Source organism: Macaca thibetana, chromosome 14 (assembly GCF_024542745.1).
Source record: "Macaca thibetana thibetana isolate TM-01 chromosome 14, ASM2454274v1, whole genome shotgun sequence".
NCBI classification, from domain to species: Eukaryota; Metazoa; Chordata; class Mammalia; order Primates; family Cercopithecidae; genus Macaca; species Macaca thibetana.
Genome location: NC_065591.1, coordinates 48,851,080 through 48,873,753, shown reverse-complemented (window position 1 = coordinate 48,873,753; position 22,674 = coordinate 48,851,080). Strand labels below are relative to the sequence as shown.

The following is a 22,674-nucleotide window of genomic DNA, read 5'->3' as shown; positions in this document are numbered from 1 at the left end:
ATTCTAAAGTTCCATAATGCAAAGACTATGAGTTTATGATTTGAGGTACAAATACCCAAAATGCATTCCCAAGCTCTAATAGATCCATGAAAGGCTTGTAACAAGTACCATACCACTACCATCTCCTCCAGTATCATCATCATGACATTGCTGCCTACAGGCAGCCCCTTTGACTTTACAGATGCCCTCTCAGATAGCATATCATCTATCCCTTTGGATGGTGAACACATAGATGCCCCCACTGCTACAGCTACTGTCCTTTCTCCACTGCTGCCTTCACCAGGAAAACAGTATGGAATGATTAGTAAAAGAGTTTAGCTATTGTCATGACACAAACCTGGGTTCAAATCCTACAGTCTGCTGCCTCCAATAAGGAACCTTCTGGGATGAGCCTGTAATTCCTGGCCATGTTGGGCTGAAGCTAAGCCCCTTCTGAGACACTGGGGTCCACATCAAAAAAGCTTGACAGCAACAGAGGGTTACCAACTCAATATCATAGTGGCCTTCACCCATAGCCTTCTACGGCCTAGAAATCTAGTCTGCAATCACTGGCCAAGCCAGGCTGCACCAGGCCTGCCCTGGGAAATGCCTCCTGGGTCAAGCATCCTGTTTGCTAGCTGCCACCTCTTTAAACTCTGTCACTACTTCTTCAGTTATTGCTGCATCACAAATCTAGCCCTGAGAAAATTCATATCCAAATTCACTCTGTGCCCAAATCAACTAGTCTCCACAAATTATGAAACTCAAAAATGAAGAGGTTATAATAAAGGAATTTTAGTTCCAATAGATCTGTTGATTTGCAGTTGAAGTGGTTCTCAAAGTACCTATTACTACAGAACAGCTAGAATTATCTCAAAGGTACTCAAGAGTCCCTGTGTTGGGGAAATTGTAAGATTAGTTCACATTACATTTCAGTAGTATTCATTTTTACCCCTTAAATAAAGTATTTTGACTAATATACTCCTTACTTTGGGCTGAATTCTTCTTTTAAAGACATTTGTTTTAATAATAGGTAATGCTTATATGGCACCTATTCTTATGTGTGCCAAGCACTGTTCTAAGCACTTATACGTACTCATTTAACCCTTAAAACAACCCTAAGAAGTAGGTACTGTTTTACAGGTAAGGAAACTGAGGCCTAAAGAGATTAAAACAATAGGCCAAAGTTCATACTGTTAGAAAGTGATGGAGTATGCTTTTTACCACAAACTCATTTCATCCCAAGCTAACTCTCGAGTACTGTACAGGTTAGAGAAATAAAATTAGAGTCAGCATGGGATTTCTACTCTTCAAGATGCTTGACAAAGAACACTAAAAACAGGTTTTAAAACACAGTGTTAGTGGGGCGGGGGAGTCAACAAAGACTCAAGGGAGAATTTTTTTCTTTTTACTTTTTATTTTTGTTTTTTTGAGACAGGGTCTCACTCTGTCTTGCTACAGCCAGGACCTTCCAGGCTCAAGTGGTCCTCCCACCTCAACCTCCGGAGTAGCTGGAACTACAGGCACATGCCACCACACCTGGCTAATTTTACTATTTTTGTAAAGACAGGGTTTTGCCATGTTTCCCAGGCTGGTCTTGAACTCCTGGGCTTAAGCAATCCGCCTGCCTCAGCCTCCCAAAGTGCTGAGATTGCAGGCATGAGCCACTATGCCCAGCTGAGAATATTTTAAACTTTGGGGACAAGGAAAGATTCAAAGCTTCAGTCTTTTCAATAGTACCTTGCTCTAAAATTGAAATCTATGCAATAACCTTCAGGCTGGAATGATTACTAAGTGCTTAAAAAGAATTTAAGCATCTATATCTAAAAAGAAATTTTAAAAGGCCCAGGTCTTGCTTAATGGCTGCTCACTGTCTACTGCAATAAATCACTTTTCATGTAATAAAATACCAACTGAGAGATAACTGGCCTCAGTGGTCACCCTGTACATTGCTGAAACAGGAAAAAAAAATAACATAAATAACATAAATTCAGAAAGAAGTTTAGAGGTAATAAGAGGTGGGGAGAAATTAAAGAGAAAAGGAAAGAGAACAAGTGTGTCTGTCTAAGTACAGAGAGAGATCTACTACTAGATACAATAAATATCAGAGATGGCATGTCTAAAAGCCAAGGGCCAATCATCAGTGACCTTCAAGAACTTACTTAGGCAACACAGTACTCTCCCTTAGCAGGAGCAGAGCCTTAGAAGAAAAAAGATAGCCTGGGCAAGATAGTGAGATCCCCGGTCTCTAAAAATAAAAATAAAATATTTTTGATTAGCTGGACATGGTGGTGTTCACCTACAGTCCTAGCCACTCCAGAGGACGAGGTGGGAGGATCCTTTGAGCCCAAGAGTTCAAGAATGCAGTAAGCTGTAATCACACCACTGCGCTCCAGTCTGGGTGAGACAGTGAGAGACTGTCTCTAAAAATAAGAAAAAGAAAAAAGATAATGAGTCATCAAATAGAAACGAATTATCTAACTGGTCCAAAGGAAAGATAATTTCAGAATTTCTTTATGTGAATGTGAAGCTCATAGAAGTACGAACAGTCCTTACTTTGCATTATACCATGATAACTGAAACTAGTGCATAGTGCAGCCGTGTCCCCACTTTGCATGATTCTGTAATAACTGAAATCAAACCATGACATGAGAATTGTGTCAAGTTGGGATCAGAGCTATACAAAGTGAGGACAGGGTTATGATGTACAAGACTTTCAGTTAACACCATGCCATGCAAAGCAATGACTGCCTTAATAACCACACCTGCTGAAATTCAACACCACATAATAATATGTTCAGTACCTTATTATCCCTATTATCCAAGCTCCTTATTATCTGGTCTGTAGATTACCTGGGGAAAATCTCTTAGCTTAACTTGCATGTTACAGGGAGCTGCATTTATATGGCAGAAATACCATAGAACTTCAAGGCAGGATATCTAGGTTTAGATTTGGTTCTGCCATTTAATGGCTATGTAAACTTGGGCATGTCATTTTTCCTTTCTAAACCTTAAGTTCCTTTTCTATAAAACTAAAATAATGACATCTACCTCCCAGGGCTGTTGTGTAGATTAAATAATAAAATAATAATCACTAATGTTTAATGAGAGCTTACAACATATCAAGTACTCTTCCAAGTGTATTAGCTTAATAAAACCTCTCAAAAATTATTATATAGGTACTATTATTATCATCATCTTATGAAAGCATCCAGAAATATGTCTATATGTGGTAACTGCTCAATATATGTTTGGTGATATGCATCCAGTTCATTAACCAATATTATCTCCATCCATAGAAATAGACACTGAAAAGAAAGTGAGAAAATCAGAAATCTGTTCATTTATTAAATGCTTCAAAAAACTGATGTAAGAAGAGAACTAAGTTGTTAATGAAAATAGGGTTTTTTTAATTCCTAGAGATTCCTTTATCCTCCTTCTCTTGAGTGCTAGTTGCACTCTAAGATTCTGGAAGAGGTTAACTAACAGACTTCAAAGACAGCCAACTCTGCTGGTGACAGAAACCATACTCAAAAAACCTGGCACTGGCCACTACTGCCAGTCCAGCCAAACACACGCAATGAATTGATGGCTGTGTCCCAATGCCCTGCCTATTTCATCCAGCCCAACTTCCTTCACAGGCACAACCCTCCAGATGCTAATACTTCCTTCCTTTCTAAAGTTCTCATTAGACACTTTGAGTTACAAAGCAAGAGCACTCTCCAGGAGCACACTATGGAAATATACTCTATGAAAAGCTGTATGGAAAAGTGAAGGGAAGCAGCTAGAAATGGTGTATCATTTTTGCTCATGAGTCTACTAGCATGAATTCATATATTAAATTAAATTCCTAGCATTTGTCACTTTAGAAGGCACAGTGGACATGGTGCTTGAAAGTTCTATATTAAGGGGAAGCACAGAACACTATCCCAGATGGGTATCAGCAGGGTGTCAGAGCTCAAACCTCTTTGGAGATCATCAAACTTCCCAACCACCAACAAAAGAATTAACTCCTAGAGAGAAGTGACTTAGCCAAAGTCACCCAAAGTTTATTGGTAGAGCTGAAACTCCCAAACTGGACTTTTGCTGCTATACCAGATTGCCCAGGAAATATACCAACGAGTTAGAGAAAAGAAGAAAAGAGAGTAATGATAATAATGCTTGCCTACAGCCATCCCTAACTGCTGCCTTACTGTGCTTTCCCAGCTTCTGCCCTGATTTTATCTAAATCCAAGGAAGGCTGGGTGCAGAAACAACAAAGAGCCCCAGACACTCAGGAGAGTAGTAATTCTCCACTTGACCCCCTCTCCTGAACATGATAAATACACTTAACTATGGAACTTTACTGACCCCCTCACACCAACAAAATGACTCAAACTGCTTTGCCTTAAAGAAAAAAAGATGGGTTAAATCTGCTTCCTCTCTCATATTAAAAATGTCACACTAGGCCAGGCACCATGGCTTAAGCCTATAATCCCAGCATTTTGGGAGGCTGAAGCAGGAGGATTACTTGAGGTCAGGAGTTCAACACCAGCCTGGGCGTCATAGCAAGACACTGTCTCTTTTTTAAAAATTAAAAAATTAGCACAGCATTGGTGGCCTATAATCCCAGCACTTTGGGAGGCTGAGGCAGGAGGATCACTTGAGCCCAGGAGTTTGAAGCTGAGTGAGCTATGATTGTGCCACTGCACTCCAGCCTCAGTGACAGAGTGAGACCAATCCCCTCCCAAGAAAAAAATATATATATACCATACTACTGCTTCCTGAACCTCAACACTGATCAATCTGTAGTTCCACTTCCTGTCCCAGGTTTCCAGTTATGGCTACATTCTTCAGAGGGACTCTGTCCCAGAAGAGTGTCATCTGGAGACCATGCATCTCCTCCTTGACTCATCATGCCCTCACCTCTCTTTCCCACTCTTTTCTATTTCAGTAGTCTCCAAAGTGCGTACATACACCCTAGGAGTATACTACATAAATATACTGTGGTATATTTATTTATTTTAAATGTAAGAAAAACTAATGCTTACCTAGATTTAAATACAGATTGACTGATTGAGTCTATATGTCTTAATGTGCAACACCCAATATCAGAAGTATCCTGGGTAAAGAAGAATGGTTGTAAATAATATAATCTAGTTTTTTACTACATTAACCCTGAACAAATGTCCAAGTGGTTTAAAATGATTCTTCCAAAAAAACTATAGCTTAAGGATAATATTAATAATGTAGGCCTTAATGATAACAAGACCGTGACCAAGCTGACATTTGTACTAGTAGTAGTAGCTCAATAGCAGGCACATTATAGGATAGAAACAATGATGACCCATGCATACCTCACAAAAAATAGGCCGAAATTTGTTTTATCATCAAGAATACAATTTGAGATAGAGATTTATATCTAGTATCATTAACAGTATACTTTGCCCTATTGTACTTTCAGATGTTAAACAATATGAACCCTTTACAATCAGCAAGACATTTAAATACTAAGCACATCGATATAAATGTATATTGCTGCAATTTTTCCAACAATGTTTAAAATCATACAATGCTCAATCAGTACTTTACAAAATTTCACCAAACATAAAGTTAAATGTTTTGAAACCTCTTTGAAGTTCTTTTATAAAAGATAAAAAGCTACATGCTATCAGAAGAGCACTTGTTCTTCCTGCTGCTATAAAAAAAAGGTTAAAATAATACACAAAAAATAACATCACAACAAACTTAAATTCATTCCCTTAACTAAAAATCAGTGCTGCGTAATGCAAAACTCTGGAGTCACCATTTACCTAGAATGCAGTGTGAATGATGTCTTCTGGCATTGTATAGGTGGTACTGCCAAAATGTTGAAAGACATAGAAAACTTGGCTGCAGATTTGCAAAAAGAAATGTCATGTAGGATGCTTGCTTTTCAGATGAATGAATGTACATATTTCTCAACATGCCTCAGTTTATATTTGATATGCAAAGTGCTAATTTTTAGTGAGCCATTTAAATATGTACCAGGAAAGATACCATCTCAACAATAAGTTCCTTTTTTAAGAAAAATAATTTTTTAGGAAAACTAAGTGTGAACCCACTGGTGAAGTGGTTGTCCTGAGCATTTTGCTAAGGGTGCGCTCTATTCAAAATGAGGCAACCACTATTCTGTCAGAAGTTCTCCCAAACAAACCTTAATATTGTCTTGCCAGAGGAATTCTTCCAGACTTAACCTTACCAGCAATATTCTCCAGCAGCATTTAGGCTATCTAGAATGCTTAAGATCTCCATTTCCTCTCCATGAATATCCCAAGTTATGACCGTTTGACCTCAGGTACTGAAAATGTTTCCTACATTCACTCCAATCAATCAGGGAAGATACCAGCTATAGGTTACTACGTGAACACTGAAACAAGCATTTTATTAATTATCAAAGGTATTTACTTTTAAGGTGCACTAGTAATACACATATTACTTAAATACATGTATTAAATAGACAGCTCATTTGGGACAAGTTAGAATGACCATATAGTTTAACACCTTCCTTACTAAATTTAATAAAATCATATCTGTGTTTTAAATTATCTCATATATAAACTTGTTAAATAAGCAAAATTAATAACTATATAAGCACAGCCTCATAAAATGTAAAGAACATTAATACAAATGTCCTATTTTATTGGCATTTAAATTGCCAATAAACTAGGTATATACAAATCAGAAAAGAAACTAGCATATATACAAATCAAAAAAGAAGAAGAACAGCCCAAAGATGTGAAAGTAGTACTAAGGAAATGCAAAAGAACGTGGCAAGGCTAATGGAAATCCTCTCTACAAGAGTTCCCCTTCGTTCTAGGACTCAGAGAATCCCTGCAACACGATCAGTTCATTGAAATAAAAACAAAACAAAACAGCTAAGCATAAGAGAAAATAAGGTGCCTTGAGCAAGAATCTTAAGAAAAATCTGAGACCAGCTATGGCTCTCAGTAATGAAATAATAAATACTGGAGTTATCTCAAAGCAATTTTAAAATAAATAGGTTAAAGAAATAAAAGATAAGCATAAAGCACATATAGATATTTCTATATCTGTCTATAAAGATTACCTCATCAATTTGAAAAAAATCATTTGAACACACAGAAATGAAAAATAAAATAAAATTAAAACTTCAAGGGATAGGTTTAAAGCACATTAAATAGAGCTGATAAGAACAAGTGACAAGGAGTCATGGAAATAGGGGAATGCCGGCCATCTTACCAACATCCTTCTTTGCTCAGGGTGAGCCATAACAAATGAGTAATGGAATACTCTTTATAAACAGGGATGGATTTTGAGGGTCACAGATGATGATGGTCAGCTTTAAACACAGTATAAAAGTAAAGACACCAAGGCCATGGATTTCTGTATTATGTCTTTGGCCTTCATCACCTTTAAAATGAGTAAGTATTCCTGCTTACATAAACGATGGGAAGAACGTCAAACAAATCAAAATCCACCTTTAGAAAAAAAAAAAATCAGAATGCTCACCATATACCTTAGAAGTTTCTTCTCAAGTATTTAATTATACCATTTTCTTTCAATATGAAAATGAATGCAAAGGGCACAAAGTGATATTTTTGTACTGTAATCAGACTTTCATAGAAAAATAACAACCAAGCACTTATTATGAACCAAACAAGGTACCAAGTGTTTTACGCACATCATCTCCTCAACCCTCACAATATCCTAGGAAGAAGGCATTAATATTCTCATTTAACACTTAAGGAAATAGATTCAGAGAGGATAAATAAATTGTAAATGGTAGAACAAAATTTGATCCCGGGTGTGCTGATTCAAAAGCCCAAGCTCTTAACACCTAAAACAGTATTGTTTTATACAAATAAATTCAGAATTAAAAAAGAAAAAATTCATGTACAATAGAAAGGAGTATACTTTTTATATACTCTCTATTTACATAGCTCCTGATAACACTGACAAGCTTTCCATGTGGACATAACAAGGAAATCAAACACAAAACTTCACAACTAAGACACAGCTAACTATGAATGCTTTGGAAAATGGCCCAAAGTGTCATAATTAAAAGTCAAGCTGTTTCTCATTGTTTCCCTGTCATGCTTAACATAAGAATATGAGTCTCTAAGTTCACTAGTCCTACCCAACACAGGTTGTTTATATATATATACATGAATATTTATACCTCAGAGAAAATAAGCCTGTTGCAAAATGCCATACAATTTAAAACACAAAAGTCAAAAGTATTCAGTGTACATGAGCCCACATTAGCATAACTGTAAAATTACATAAACCTATACAAAAACTACAAGTGGACGCATTCTCTGGACTTACTGTTATCTGTAAACATTTAAAGAATCTGATATCAAAAAGCTGACAATTTATTTAAAAATGCCTTTAAAGGTTCCAAGGTTAAAATCCTTTTTTAAACCTCAATATATCTACTTCAATTGTGCATCGTTATAGTGGGAAAGGACTACAGCTAAGAAATTTTAAAACAATAAAATTTTCCTTCCTTATGTATTTAAGTCTCCAGAGTCAAGGGTAAAAAATGTTCCTGAGATTCAATTGATTAATATGCTGTTTTCCAAGTTATTTAAAGTTTGTTCAGTTGCTATATTATTTCCATTTTTGTTTTATTTTCGGTTTTTGCTTTTTTCTTTTTTGAGACGGAGTCTCGCTGTGGCTCTGTGTCTCCCAGGCTGTAGTGCAGTGGCGTGATCTCTGCTCACTGCAAGCTCCGCCTCCCGGGTTCACGCCATTCTCCGGTCTCAGCCTCCCCAGTAGCTGGGACACAGGCCCCCGCCACCACGCCCGGCTAATTTTTTGTATTTTTTAGTAGAGATGGGGTTTCACCGCGTTAGCCAGGATGATCTCGATCTCCTGACCTCATGATCCGCCCGCCTTGGCCACCCAAAGTGCTGGGATTACAGGCGTGAGCCACCGTGCCCAGCCTGGTTTAGGTTTCTTATTAAGGAACTTAACTGAAAACCTTAAAGGAAGACGTTCTTTAAATATGATGCTTTTAGCATCATAACTAATTTAATATGACTAAGAGGATGTTTTTAAACTGTTTTCTATAACTTTCACGTACTTTTCCCCCTCATTTACTAAATTTCAGAACCTTTCTTTTTAATGTAGAGATTTCATCATTTTTTTTTTATGCCATTACCAAAAATGCAAGTCTCCAGGATGCCAAAGTGGTGGTGAGGAAAATAGGTTACAGCCATTGTAGACCACGGCCATAGCTCCTCTAGCCTATGTGACCACCAATTCCTTTTCAGAAAGTGATTATGTCGCAGTCATATAAGCTGCAAAACTCAGTAAGTGTGTTTAACTTGGAGAAACAAGTTATTAAACACCAGAGAGCTTCCAAACTAGAAATATAAAAGGCCTGCTGGCTCAGAGAAAAGGCATTCAGAAGTTATTAGAAAACATGAGTTTCCAGATTACGAAATTAGGTGGGCATGATGGCTCCTAATTCCAAAGTGATAATCTTATCACTTTGGAAGGCCAAGGCAGGAGGAGCACTTGAGGCCAGAAGTTCAAGACCAGCCTGGTGAGATACCACCTCTACCAAAAAAAAAAAAAAAAAATTAGCCAGGCATGGTGATGGGCTTCCGTAGTCGCAGCTACTCAGGAGGCTGAGGCAAGAGAATTGCTTAAGGCCAGGAATGGCTTCAATGAACCATGATTGCATCACTGTATTCCAGCCTAGACAACAGAGCAAGACCCCGTCTCTTAAAAACAGAAACAAACAAAAAGATTGAAAAAACAAAAACCTAATAAGTGGATTTATCATCCCTATTGGAAAGTTATCAGGAGTAAAGAGGGTTTACTGCTGCTACTGCTGCTTCTGCCACTACTACTGTTCATCATTATCATTGTATAATTATAATTTGTATTTCTTCCAAAAACCTCAAATAACCACTCTGAGGATTAATTTATTTTCATATTATCTCTCAATAAAAAAGAAGTTACGATATATGCCCACTTTGCCATTAGAAAAACTTAATTATAAATATGAGGCACCTAAAGAGCTGCATCACATAAGGGAAACAGAAATAACACCTAGATCTAAAAGCTTTCAGACACAGCTCTTTCTTTAAGATCTTGCTTGTCCATTTTCTAAAAGTGTATTACAGTGTAAGATACAAGATTTTATTAACTCACAGCCCTGATCATCAGTTCATATATTAATAAGCCAATTGCTGTAATTTTCATACCTAGTTGACATATTTGAAGGAAAGTAATAATTTGAAAGATTCCTCTGTACCTTAAAACGCACTCACAATGTTCCTGACCACAAAACTGAGCTAAGAAAGAGAAGTGCAGTAGCTAAGCTGCTGGCTTATGTCCATATCACATTCATGACAGACACAGCCTTTCTAGGAATCACAAAGAAACATGTCCAAGACATTTCAGTGTCAGATCTACAGAAAAGCTAGTTATACTGTCAAATGTTCCCCCATGTTCAGTGCTCTTTAGGATGTTACCTAAAGCCAATTCCTCATCATCCTTTAAATCACAGATCAAAGGCCATCTCCTACTAGAAGCTTTCCCTGACATAGGTACTTCTGCTCTTATATATAATGCCATGATAGTAATTAGCACACTGTACAGAATCACCTATATCTATACCTCTTCATTAGTACCATGCATTTTCATCTTTGAAATTATGTAATCAAGTTCTTCTCAACCTTTTCACCATCAAGGATTCTTTTATTAATGAACCTCATATTTTGAAAGAGTGTTTTCTATCAAACTTGCCACACTTATTGTTACATAATTTTCTAATTTGTATTAATCAAAGACATACAGAACTGATATTTAATGCTTCTGATCAACATGGTATTATTCTTTTACATTGGTGTATGGGAAATGCAGCAATAATTTGGCTCTGGAAGTAAGTATGAAAATACAATAAATGAGCACTGACATTATATCAAAAGAGATTGGGAAATAAGAGGGCCAAAAAAGCCAGTTCTAACTTATGACATACAAGCTTTGTTCGAAGTAAATAATATCCTGAAGCAAAACCCAGTTGAAACATTGATTCATATCAAGTAGAAAATTAGTATGGCTGGTAAGTTTATCTACTCCACATACCTTTTATTGAGTGAGGCAATGAATATGAAAGCACTTTAAAGCCTGACGAGTACTATAAATACAAGAGAAAATAAGAGGCTTTCTCATGCCATGGTTCTTATACTGATCATATAACTATTGTCAATTTATCCTAACACAGTTGTCCAAAACTGTTCTACCCACTTATATGTATATATATGTGTATATATATAGTATCTTCAAACTTAATCTTTCTAACAAACCATGGAATAAATTATATCACCATCCCCATTTTTAAAATTAGAAAATTGAGATTTGGAGAGGTTGCATTACTTTTCCAAGGTCACACAACTAGTTTAGCAAATAAAACAAAAGAAAATCTTCAAAAAATCAAAATTGGAAGTTTAATTTTGCTCTTCACACATATAGGTCTATCATTCAAGTGAAGAAGAATGTCTGCTTTCATTTTTTCTTAAAATGAAAGCAAGAGAAAACAGATTGAGATAGGTATATTTGACACAAAGAAATCCTTGCTGTTAATCATTGATATATATAACCAAAGATTATAAAATCCCCTTTTGGCAGGCTTTCAAAATAAAGAGAACTTCTTAACTGATTAGAATGGAGAAAGAATGATCAATACTATATGGCAATGGCAAATGAAATGACCTTTCAAACTCTCTTCTAGGCCTTAGAATTGTAGTTTTATCAAATTTGAGCAGTTGAACATGTAAACTCTACATTTAGTCATTACTCTATCCCAAATCTTCCAGATCATAGATTAATTCTCCTTTCAAGGAAAGAAAGTTAAGAACCTATATTGCTATTTCTATTTTACATAAGAGGAAAAGAAGCAAGTTATGTAACTTCCCAAAGATTACATAGCAATTATGTAGTAAAGCTGGAATGGGAAGCCAGATCCAGATAATTGTAAGTGTAGAACCACTTCAACCATAACAAATAACATGTATTAAATGTTTATTTTATACCAATCCCTCGGCTTAGTGCTTTAATTAGTTTATCTCATTTAATCCTCAAAACAACCCTATGATGCAGATATTATTATTATTATTCCCATTTTATAGATAAGGAAACTGAGGCTTAGAGATTATACCATGGATATATGGGGAGGAGAGAAGCTGATTTCTCATATACAGAAGGTTCAATGCCCATGGACCTAGTTGGAAATTATTTCTGAGAAAATAAAAATTTTCCTGACCTTCAATATTCCTCCCCAAGAAATTACAATGAACTACTCTCTCTTAGCTGGGAGCATTCTTACTCAGTTCTGTCAATAACTTGCTTAGTATCAAGACAACCACACCTAAGTTTCTCCACCTACCGACTAAGAAAATCTTCAGAAGAAGAGAAAATCCTTTAAAAGTAAAGACTCACAGTTTCAAAAATGCTCTTCAGGGTGTCTAGAACTTAGTAAGTCTTCATGTTATTCAATGACCTATTTGTAAAGTATAAAATGTAGCATATGCAACTATGCCTAAGAATGAGTATGCTCTTTAAAAAAACAAAAAAAAAATCTGTTGCATTTTCTTTTATCTACATATTAGGCTTGTGTAGCCTTGGAAAGTGAAGCATCTTTAATTTTCTTTGTCTAATTTTAAAGAACCACTTTTCAAAGAAGCAAAGAAATTGTGCTCGGTGAAGTCAAAATCACAAACAGCATAAAGTCCCTTTTTACATGTGAATGGATATATTAAAGATAGACAATTCATCTCTTTAAGATGACTGGAAACAACAAATTATTGAAGGTAGCAAGGATAACAGATCATTTCAAGGGTTATCGTGGGAGATTTTTCTGAGAAGAAAGAGATCAAGAGAGAACCAAGAGAACATAGAATGTTTGTATACACACTAATATGCACATCATACAGTGCGCTTTGAATTTATCTTATATTTATTATGCCTATTTAGGCATATCATCATTGAAGACCATCAAATCAATATACGTAAGTAATTTGATTCAAAATAGTTAAAACATACAAAACTCTTAAAGGATTTAATAATATCACATTAGCCTTCTTTAATACATGGTGCATCAATCCAAAGAAATATTTAGAAGGCTTTATAGACTATGGGAGCTTAGTAAATAAAATACATCAATGAATTCCTCGCCACACACACCACAACAAAATGTTCGTAGAAAAAGAGCAAATACAGAAATAGAAAAGCCAGTAGATTACAGAGCAGCAAATTGAAGTTGGTCATCAAAGATGCAAAAATTTCTAAAACATATACAACACAGAACTACCAATTGTTAGATTTTGTATTTCACTATTTTATCCCCAAATAGTTACAGGCTAAAATATTAACTCAGTTCTTGATAAATAAAATCAAACACCCCCCTATAAATGGAAAGAGATAACTCTTTAGATAAATATAAAGATTTCTATAGTTTCAAATGATCGTTATTCACTTGAAGTATCATGAAAGAGAACGCCACTGCACATTTTCATGCCATTTAAATGAAAAGAAACATATCAGAATTTTTCTTTAAGTATTTAAAAAAGGATGTTTTCCAATATATGTTTGTGCAAATTTGTGAGGATTACTAAATATATTAGCATTATAAAGTAGAAATAAGTAGGCAGTTGATTTTTAATGTGGTTTATTAGTTTATAATAGATTACAGCATCTACAATTAACCTCAGAAAATAACTCACATCTTTCCTAAAAATGAAAGTTTTTTGAGTGAATAATAAAATATGAGTGATATATTAGGGGTCTTAGAGGAGCAAGAAGAGATTCTGAATATAAACAAGCCATCATTCTGGTAAAAAGATATACAAACAAGAAGAATAAAAATAGTTGAGGCACAAAAGCCATAATGAGGGGGTAGCTCAAAAAATAACTTCTACTTTGAATGGTTTGGATGAAATACAAATTATCCACAGAAAAGTGTGGACTGGCATAAATGTTTGTACAAAATTATAAGTGTATTTCAAGAAGTATGCAAGAGGCAACCGCCTGCATGATGCACAAGGTCCCAGCAATGCTCTGCTTAAGTGCTAGTGCACAGAGTCCAAACCACTGCATTTTAATTACCATGCAGCTTCAGATATATTGCCTTTGATATGGAAATGTTCTTGTTCTCTCATCTTCACATATGGTCTCATGCACAGAAATCTTTATCTGATTCATAAAAAATAAACTAGAATCCAATCTCAACACCTGACCTCAGTGCTTAGAAGTTTTTTACTAAGCATGGTATCACTATAAAAAGAATGGCTAATATTGGTGTAAAGTTGGATATTTTGAGCAAAGATATGAAGGATTTGCAGTTAGGAACTGAATCGATACTGCTTCTCTGAGGTTTTAGGGTTTCATGTTCCCTTTTTTAAGACTACCACAGATTTGAGGAAAAACAGACCAGTACTCGTTTTGGAGCTGAGAGAGTCTGCAGTAGATTTAAATTATAATCCATTTTACACCCTCCACCCACATTCTTCAATTGATATTTCTATCCAAACTATTACAATGAATACTTAAAAATTGAAAAGCTCTATCAAAAACCATAATGCAAATTTTGAACTATTTCCAGTTTGTTTAAATGTCTAAACAAAATAATTAACTGAAACACTTTTACCCTTTTCCACAGAACAAGGAAAATAAAAACACTTTCCTGTGAATAAATAATGAATATATAATGAAAGGATGGTGAGAGTTTCTGATACAATGCTCACCAAAACAATGAGTATGGGATCACATTTGAAAAACTTCAATCCAAAAGGATATGCTACACATTTAAAATGGGTTTACATTAATAAAAATTGCTTTTCCTACGCTATATAGGAGCACTAGGTTTTTTTACTTGAATATTGAGATTCAGGGCATAATCAGTAGAAAATGTACACTCAGGATTAATACATAAACTGTTCTAATACATTATTTTCCTTATTAGAAAAAATAATAGAGGAGAGGCATATTTCTTAAGAAGCAATCCAAACCCAAAGATAGTCCATTTCTTCCTCTAAACAGCAGTGAATGTTCATTTTTAGCTGATTTCTATAATAAAATCTGTTATCATTAAATCTCACATACCTACATAACTTGATAATTGTGAAATGACTTGATTAATTTTTTAATGGTAATATGGCCCATCTAACCTCATGAGAGCAGATAATACATCCCATCTGCAAAACATCTTACTGTAAGTTATCTGTGTTTTATCATTTCTAGTACCTGTCTGTGCCTGATATGGTATTCTCAGACACATTAGCTTGATGGAATGTTTCACTTGACTTGAAAAACATCAATTGATATATATGCATCCCTAAACTATATTAAAACAAATAGATCTTAGATAAACCAAAATTTTTGCTGTACTATTCTATACTTTCATAGAAAGTTGTTTGTAAATAGTGAAAAATATATATATGTATGAATTCTCTCACTAACAAGAGAATGCTTTCAAACATGGAAAGAGATACATAACCAAACAAAACAGAAAAGCATAGAAAATATTAAAAGTAGGGGTTAAAGCCAATGTATATTATCATTTTCAAAAGAAATTCATTTATTCCAGTACCTATTGTACTAATTGAAAGAAAATTATTTAAAAGTCACTGATACATTCAATATAAGATAGATATGTGTAGCAATTTCATCAGTGACCAATAACTAAATAATTCCTAAAAGAGGTCAAATAGAAACAGACATAAAATCTCAATAATGCCATCAAAATTTATCATTTTTACAGTAATATATTTTAGAGCATTATAAAAGAAAAATTTGCCAGTTATGTTAACATATTGTACATATATGCTTTTCCCTTAAAATGAAAAATATCTGTTGTTTTCTGCTACTATTGAAAAAATGCCCAACAGACAATATAATTTTCCTACTTAATCTCATTTCTTCTAGGCATTCAGTTACCAAATCCATTATAGAACCAGCGTAAGGTATAGGTACTTGATGCTGTTTTATTAATATTTTTATATTTATCTTTATAATATAATGTTGTGTTGTAGTGACACAATATACTATTATAGGAATTTATATCATGCTCCATAATAAAGAACTCAATTTTTTGTGCATTTTAAAAAATACATATACACCAAGAGGATGTTCCTTCTCATGATTTCCAAAACATCAAATAAAAGCAACAATAAACAGAATAAACAATAAACAAAAAGCTATCTAGTTTTGCCACTATAACTCAAGGAATATGGTGGAGAAGAGAAAAGAAAGGAGGTGTTGGTAATACATGAGAAAAGCAACAGAGGATGTCAGTATGCCTGTGGAATTAATGCCCTGGTACTTGATATGTGGATCCTGGTTACTTACTATCTTTAGTCTTAAACTAGACCTAATAATTGTGATGCTCACTTGCTTTCAGAGTTTGAAACACTTGTTTTTCGGCTGTTTGCTTTTTTTAATAGGGACAATTTCTCTTGATTTATGAAGTTTTCAAAAATGTAGAAGGAAAACAATCTACTTGTCATTTGGCTCACATATGTGTATTCAAAAAGGAACTTTCAAAACTGCACAGAAGATACCTAAATCAGTCATAACTTTTCTCCTATTATGAGAAAATGAAATATTTTATCAGTTCAATGAAAAGCAAATGCAACTTAATAAACTGTGTCCCCATTTCCCAACAAGAAAGGTACACTTTTGCTGCCATAGAAAAGCTAACCCTGGGCCAGATGCGACTGCTCATGCCTGTAATCCCAGCACTTTGGGAGGCTGAGGCAGGCGGATCACCTGAGGTCAGAAGTTCAAGACCAGCCTGGCCAACATGGTGAAACCCCATCTCTACAAAAACACAAAAATTAGCCAGGCGTGGTGGCGTGTGCCTGTAATCCCAGTTACTCGGGAGGCTGAGGCAAAGAATCGCTTGAACCCAGGAGGCAGAGGTTACAGTGAGCCGAGATCATGCCATTGCACTCCAGCCTGGGCGACAGAGCCAGACTCCGTCTCAAATAAAAAAAGAAAAAAAAAGAAAAGAAAAGCTAATCCTGTCCCACTAAACTTGTGAAAGATTTAGGATGTTTACTTGTTTGCTTGTTTTGAAATAAAAAAGAATCTTCTAGTAGGTAACAGGCATATCTGAGTGGCCTAGAAGCAAGGGGAGGAGGAAGACTGATGCAAGTGCCTAATCCTAAGTGTTGAATTCCAGGGTAACTGCACAGGGTGACAGAGGGAAAGTCATGTTCACGGCTGCAGAAATCTGGTCTCTGCCAGAGAGTGCAGGCTAAAGCAGACCTGACACTGGGATCTAGGAAGCTAGGCAGGAAGCTCAAGCAACAACAAGGCACTGCTCCTAAGAACCCCAGGCTGAACCAGAGTGAGACAGGGAAAGATAGCAGATCTGCCCAGGCTTTCCCACAGTGATCACTAGCAGCGCCAAATGGCTAGGCCTGGAGGGGGTAACCAGAAGCTGCAATCAGAGCACAGACACTAACTTCTGAGAGACCTGTGGGAGTGGGGGTGAGAGGGAGCACAGAGACAGGTGAACAATCCAACCTAGAAGCCTGAAGTCCCTACCCAAGCCAGGACATACAATGCCAAGCCTGGGATGGTCTTACTGGGTTGGTGCAGAGGGCCACTAGCAGCCCTCCCCCATGGGTGGGGTGTGAAGAATAGGTATGTTGCCAGATTTTCTCTGCATCTCCTTTTCCCATTCAGTCTGTACTCTGCCCTGGTGTCCAGTACCCCTCTTACCAATAGTTCCTCAACAGCCGAAAAACAAGAAGATAAAATAGGAAGAGAAGAAAAGAAAATATTTTTAAAATCCAAGACAAGGCTACACCGTCCCAGTCTTCTCTGCCACGGCCTCCCGAGGCTGCCCTGGCCGGTTCAGCCCTCCCTCGGGAATCCTGGAACCCAGAACGGAGCTGAGCGGACCGGGTCGGCCAAGCCCGTGCCTGCGGGCCTCAGGGAAGAGGTGCTGAGTGCGCAGGCTAATTATACATGTGGCATTTGGGCAGCCGACTGTCCAGTGACACCTTACCTTATGAGGAAACGTCAACCCCAGCAACTGTTCAAAACAAAATGCCATTGCGGGATCAGCTTCGCCGGCCCTTGGCCGGTTCAGGATTGCTTTTCCCACAGCCTCACGAACTTAGCGCAAGAATGTGGCCTACGGAGGCCAGCCGTGGGCGGGCGGGCCGGCCAGGGTTGGGGGGACAGGCAGGGCAGGCCTTGCCAGGTGTCCGTCCTGTCCCCCCTCGCCATGGACCAGCTCGCAGACCTGACCACTTGACCTTTTTTATTCAACAAACCCACCTCCTAGAAATAGACTGGGCGGGGCTGTGTCTGTTCTCCTCGGGACCCGGGGAAAAACCTCGGCATGTGACTAGAAAGGGCAGGAGAGAAAAGACCCTGGTGGGCGGGAGTAGAGGGGCCCTCTCTCATCTCTACTCCCCCGGGTTGCTGGTTGGGCCGTCCAGCCAGGGCCATTTGGCCGCCGGAGAACGGCGCTAGCACCGGCGCCCGGGACACGGACGTCATCCTAGCGCCCATTGACAGTGCAGCGGGAGGTCCGGAGCCCAGCCCAGTTTGCCACAAGGACGGCTTCGGGCCACCTCTAGCCCTAAACTTCAAGCGCGGCCCTCACAGAGTCTCACACATAAAAGCAGCCCAAGACAGCCCATCTCGCAAACAGCCCAGCCCCGCCAGTTCAGTGGAAGACTTATTTTTAGTCCCCAAATAGGGGCGGCATTCAATATCTGACAATTCACACAAAACAACGTTTTCAAACTTGGTCAACCTAAGAGAGCGTAAATAAAACTCAAAACAGGCTGGCGACAGCCACCTTTTATCTGCTCCGAACACACCAATTCTTTTTATCTTAAAGCTTTGCGGAGCGCCCGGGAAGCAGCCGGGCACAGAGCTAATCTGTCCTCAGCAGCCCCGGGCCGCTCCTCCCGGCATCGGAGCACAACCCCAGCAGCCTTTGCACAAGCCCTTTCCCTTCTCTGCCCGGCCCTTTAAGGGAGAAGGAAGAAAGCAGCTCCCGCGGGAGCGCTGGGGCTCCGGCTGGGCCCCGGGGCGGGTGGCAGCACCGCCCCCTGCCCTGGGCCGAGCCCGGGAGCAGCGGACCGCGGCCCGGGCTGCAGAGGAGCGGCGGGTGGCGGGGCCCCGGCAGGGCGCCGAGAAGGACGGAGGGCGCCGGCTGGGCTCAGGGACGCGGGGCGGGGAAGAAACGAGCCGGCGACCGTGCGCTCCGCCGGCTGACTCCGTGGCGAAGTCCGCGCCCGGCGGGGCTGATCTACCCCTCGCCCCCGCTCCCGCCAGGTCAGGCACCACTGCCCTCGCGGCCAGGGTAAAGAGAACCACAGATCAGTTAGCACTTGGATTTCGGATGGGCTTGGAATTCGGTTTGTTTATTCCTGAAAAGATAATTAAAAAGTACTGTCCAAAAACAGGGAAAGGGGAAAGGAAAGGAGACAAGCGGAGGGAGCTGGAGGCAACTCGAGCGGTGTCCCGGGAAAGTTGCGGCAGAGCTGCGGTGGGGTGAGGGTGGGAGGAGGGAGCGCAAGCGTTTTCTAGCGACCCGGGTTTTCTTTATGAACTCCTCCGAGTAAACTTCATTCCGGCGAGAGAGCGGCGGAGATCCTCGACTCCCGCCCGCCCTGTGTCAACCCCACAAACATCCTAAGTTTCCAAATCGAAATCGGGGTGGGGTGGGGGTAGCATTAAGAATCCCAGAAGCTCAGCGGGTCCTCCCGACCTCCCGCACCCAGAGCCTGGCTGACACTGAAGCGCTCCGAACACGGTGGCGTCGCAGTCACACAGCGAATCAACCCAACACTTTTCAAGAAAACAAAATATTTGCTAGGAAACTTACTTTGCATTTAGTCTCTATTCTTTGGGGGATGCGGTTTAGGTCGGCTCGCAAGGGAAGCCCGTTTTGTCCAGGTTGGATATTGTCTACTTATGGATCAGCCCTTGGATGAGGGTTTATTTTAATTTATGGCTTATGCATTCTTTTAAGGTCGATTTACATGACCTCCGGCTACAACTAAGACAGCCGAGGAGGGCACTCCAGTCGTCAGTCGGCCAAACCCACAATTAAAACAGCCCTCCCCCTAGTCTCGGTGTGACTAGGGCTCTCCCGGGGTAGACTGGCTACCTGCCTTTCTCTTTCTCTCTTCTTTCTTCGCTTCCCTCTTTTTTTTTCCTTTATATCTTTCTTTTTTTAGTATCGCAAAATAAGATGTGCTATCAGTTTTTTAAAAGTTTCAGTATAACTTTCTCTAAACCCAAGCCTGCAGCGGTAACAAGAGATACAGCGCTCACAAAGCCCTCGGGATGTTGCCCTCTTGTGGACATGGAGGGCATTACCGCCCAGCGGTCCCATCTGAACCTTCAAAGCCGACACGCATTTGCTTTCACAGAACAAGGGGGGATGACTACACACGCAGCCACACAAGCTTCCTCTATCACACACTTGCGCGAACTTCAATGAAATACCTACCTCAAACTTCACGGAGACTTACAAATTCATTCTCTAAGCCACCTGACTTCTTTTTCACATCATTCCCAATTATATAGATTAGAATATCTATGCGGGGAGGCGGAGGTGGAGGAGTGAGGTGGGCCGAGAGGGCAAACAGATTTCCCGACGAATACTTAGGATGGCGATAACAGCTTTCTGTTGTCAAAGGTTGCGTTGTGTCCCTGTCCCTGCCCTTTTGCCTTAGTGTCCTATGCACAGTTATCTACGGCTACAACATGTGTTTTCTCAAAGTGAATTTTTTGGAGGGGAGGTGAAGGGGAGAAAAACAGACGCCTGCCACGCAGATCTGTCACTCCGGAACAAGGCGCAACTCTCCAAGAGGGGAACGCATCCTCGGGATCAAGCGCGTCCACCAGCGAGCCGCGGGCGCCGGGGCCCCTTTCTCTCCCTCCACTCCCCCTCCGCGTCGGCCCCTCGGAGCGCCCTCCTCCCGCTCCTCCTCCTCCTTTCCCCTCCCCAGCCAAGTACGCAAACCCTCCCCGGCCCGGCAGCCGCGGCTCTCAACCACCCGCGCCCTCTCAGGGCTCCGCTCGCTCGGCTCTCGTCCCTCTGCCTGTCCTGCCCCAGCGCCTCGGTCCCAGCTCACAGAAACTAACCCTGGAGTGCCCGGAAGGGCAGGAGCGGAGGACGCCGGGGGACGGCGGCCAGACCCTGGGCTCCTGCCCCCTGCCCCCTCCGGCGCCCCAACAGGTAGCTCACAGCGGGCCGCGCGCCCTGGCTCTGCCTCCCTCGCTCTCGAGATCGCTCGCTCCGTCCCGGTTACCTGGGCGGGCTCCAGGATGGTACCGCGCGGGAGGGCTCCTTGTGCGCTGCGCCGCAGGAGTAAATGGCATTAAAGAAAAAGGGAAAGATACAAATAAAAAAAAATTAAAAGTAAGGGGAGTCGGTGCTAGGTCAATTGGCACAGTCCGGGAAGCAAGGGAACAGAACCCCCCAGCGCCGCGGCCGGCGTAGCCCGTTAACTCAGGTCTGCGGGGGTGTCCTGCCCCGGGCGGGGGCAGTGCAGAGCGGCAGAAGTTTGCCGCCGGGGTGCCAGGAGGTGCGCGCGGAGCGGGGTGACTAGGGGCTTCACCCTGGAACAAGTGAAGGCGATGGTTAGTGCTGTCAATCTTGGCAATCAGTGTGAGCGGCCATGTCGTAAGTATTCAAAGCATTTCCCGTCGTGCAACATCAGAAAGTGAGTGGCCAGGGCATTGATCTGAGCGAGGGAGAGGAGGCAGGGCTCCCCTCCCAGACAACACAGGCAAGATGAGACAAGAGGCGAGGGAGGCAGCGAGCCAGGCAGAGAAGCTGGGAGGGAGGAGGGCGGGCCGGGGGAAGAAGGAGGGGAGAGCGGGAGGCAAAGGCAAGAGAGAGCCGCAAAGAGAGAGGAGGGCAGAGAGACCAGCGAGACCAGAGATTGGAACTGGGGAAAGCGCCTGGAAAGAGGCAGTGAAGCAACTACTAGGGGAGAACTAGAAGGAGACAAAGAAGAGAGAGAGTCGGGGTCAGAGGAGAATGGGCACAAGTACCAGGTGGGGGAGAGGCAGGCTGAGGGGAAAAGGACCAAAAGAGCTCTATTGGGGTTAGGGCTGCTGGGAGGAGGAGTCAGGAGAAAGGCAAACTGTAGCATGGAAAAGGTAGGCAACTGGGAGAGAAAAAAAAAAGGATCAAACTGCAGAAAGTGAGGAAGTCAAATGGTAAAGGAAAATGTAGGAATGGTAGCTTGTGCTTTGGAATAGTTAGGTGATAGAAGGAGGCATGGGCTGAATGTTAAAAAGTACTAAGAGATAGAACTAGACCACAAAAGCAAGTCACGAGACAAACGGAGAAGAGGAAGGACAGGCAGGCCAGGGAGAAGACAAGAAGGGTGGATGTTAGGATGAACAATAAGAAGGATGAAGGAAAATGAAAAGGAGAAGTAGTCAAAAGAGAGAAAAGAAAGAGATGAAGGAAGCAGAGATGATTAAAAGACACCACTTAGTAGGATCTCAGCAAATGGGGGAAGAGAAACATTTTAAACGACAGAGGAGGAAACATTGAAAAAAAAGAAAAGAAAAGAAAAAGCAATTCACACAGGACGTGGCAGTGTTCTAGAGGCCATATGGATTATGTAGTTTATGGGTTCAAAATATTATAAATAACAGGACACATACAAACCACCAAAAAAATTA

The 22,674-nt window shown here is 40.2% G+C and overlaps 1 protein-coding gene across 10 annotated transcripts in view; it reads right to left on the bottom strand.

The window, feature by feature from the left end:
- SOX6 (SRY-box transcription factor 6) overlaps window positions 1-22,674 on the bottom strand; it is a 784,476-nt gene that overhangs the window by 629,863 nt on the left and 131,939 nt on the right. For 2 of the 10 annotated variants that reach the window (XM_050759344.1, XM_050759339.1), the window contains exon 1: window positions 21,285-21,900. The exons of 5 other annotated variants lie outside the window; for them this stretch is intronic. The gene's annotated coding sequence lies outside the window, so the exon portion shown is untranslated. Of the gene's footprint in view, window positions 1-18,010; window positions 18,177-19,849; window positions 20,849-21,284; window positions 21,901-22,674 lie in introns of those variants that run through there. 3 more of the 10 variants (XM_050759342.1, XM_050759332.1, XM_050759338.1) reach the window with 2 other exon arrangements.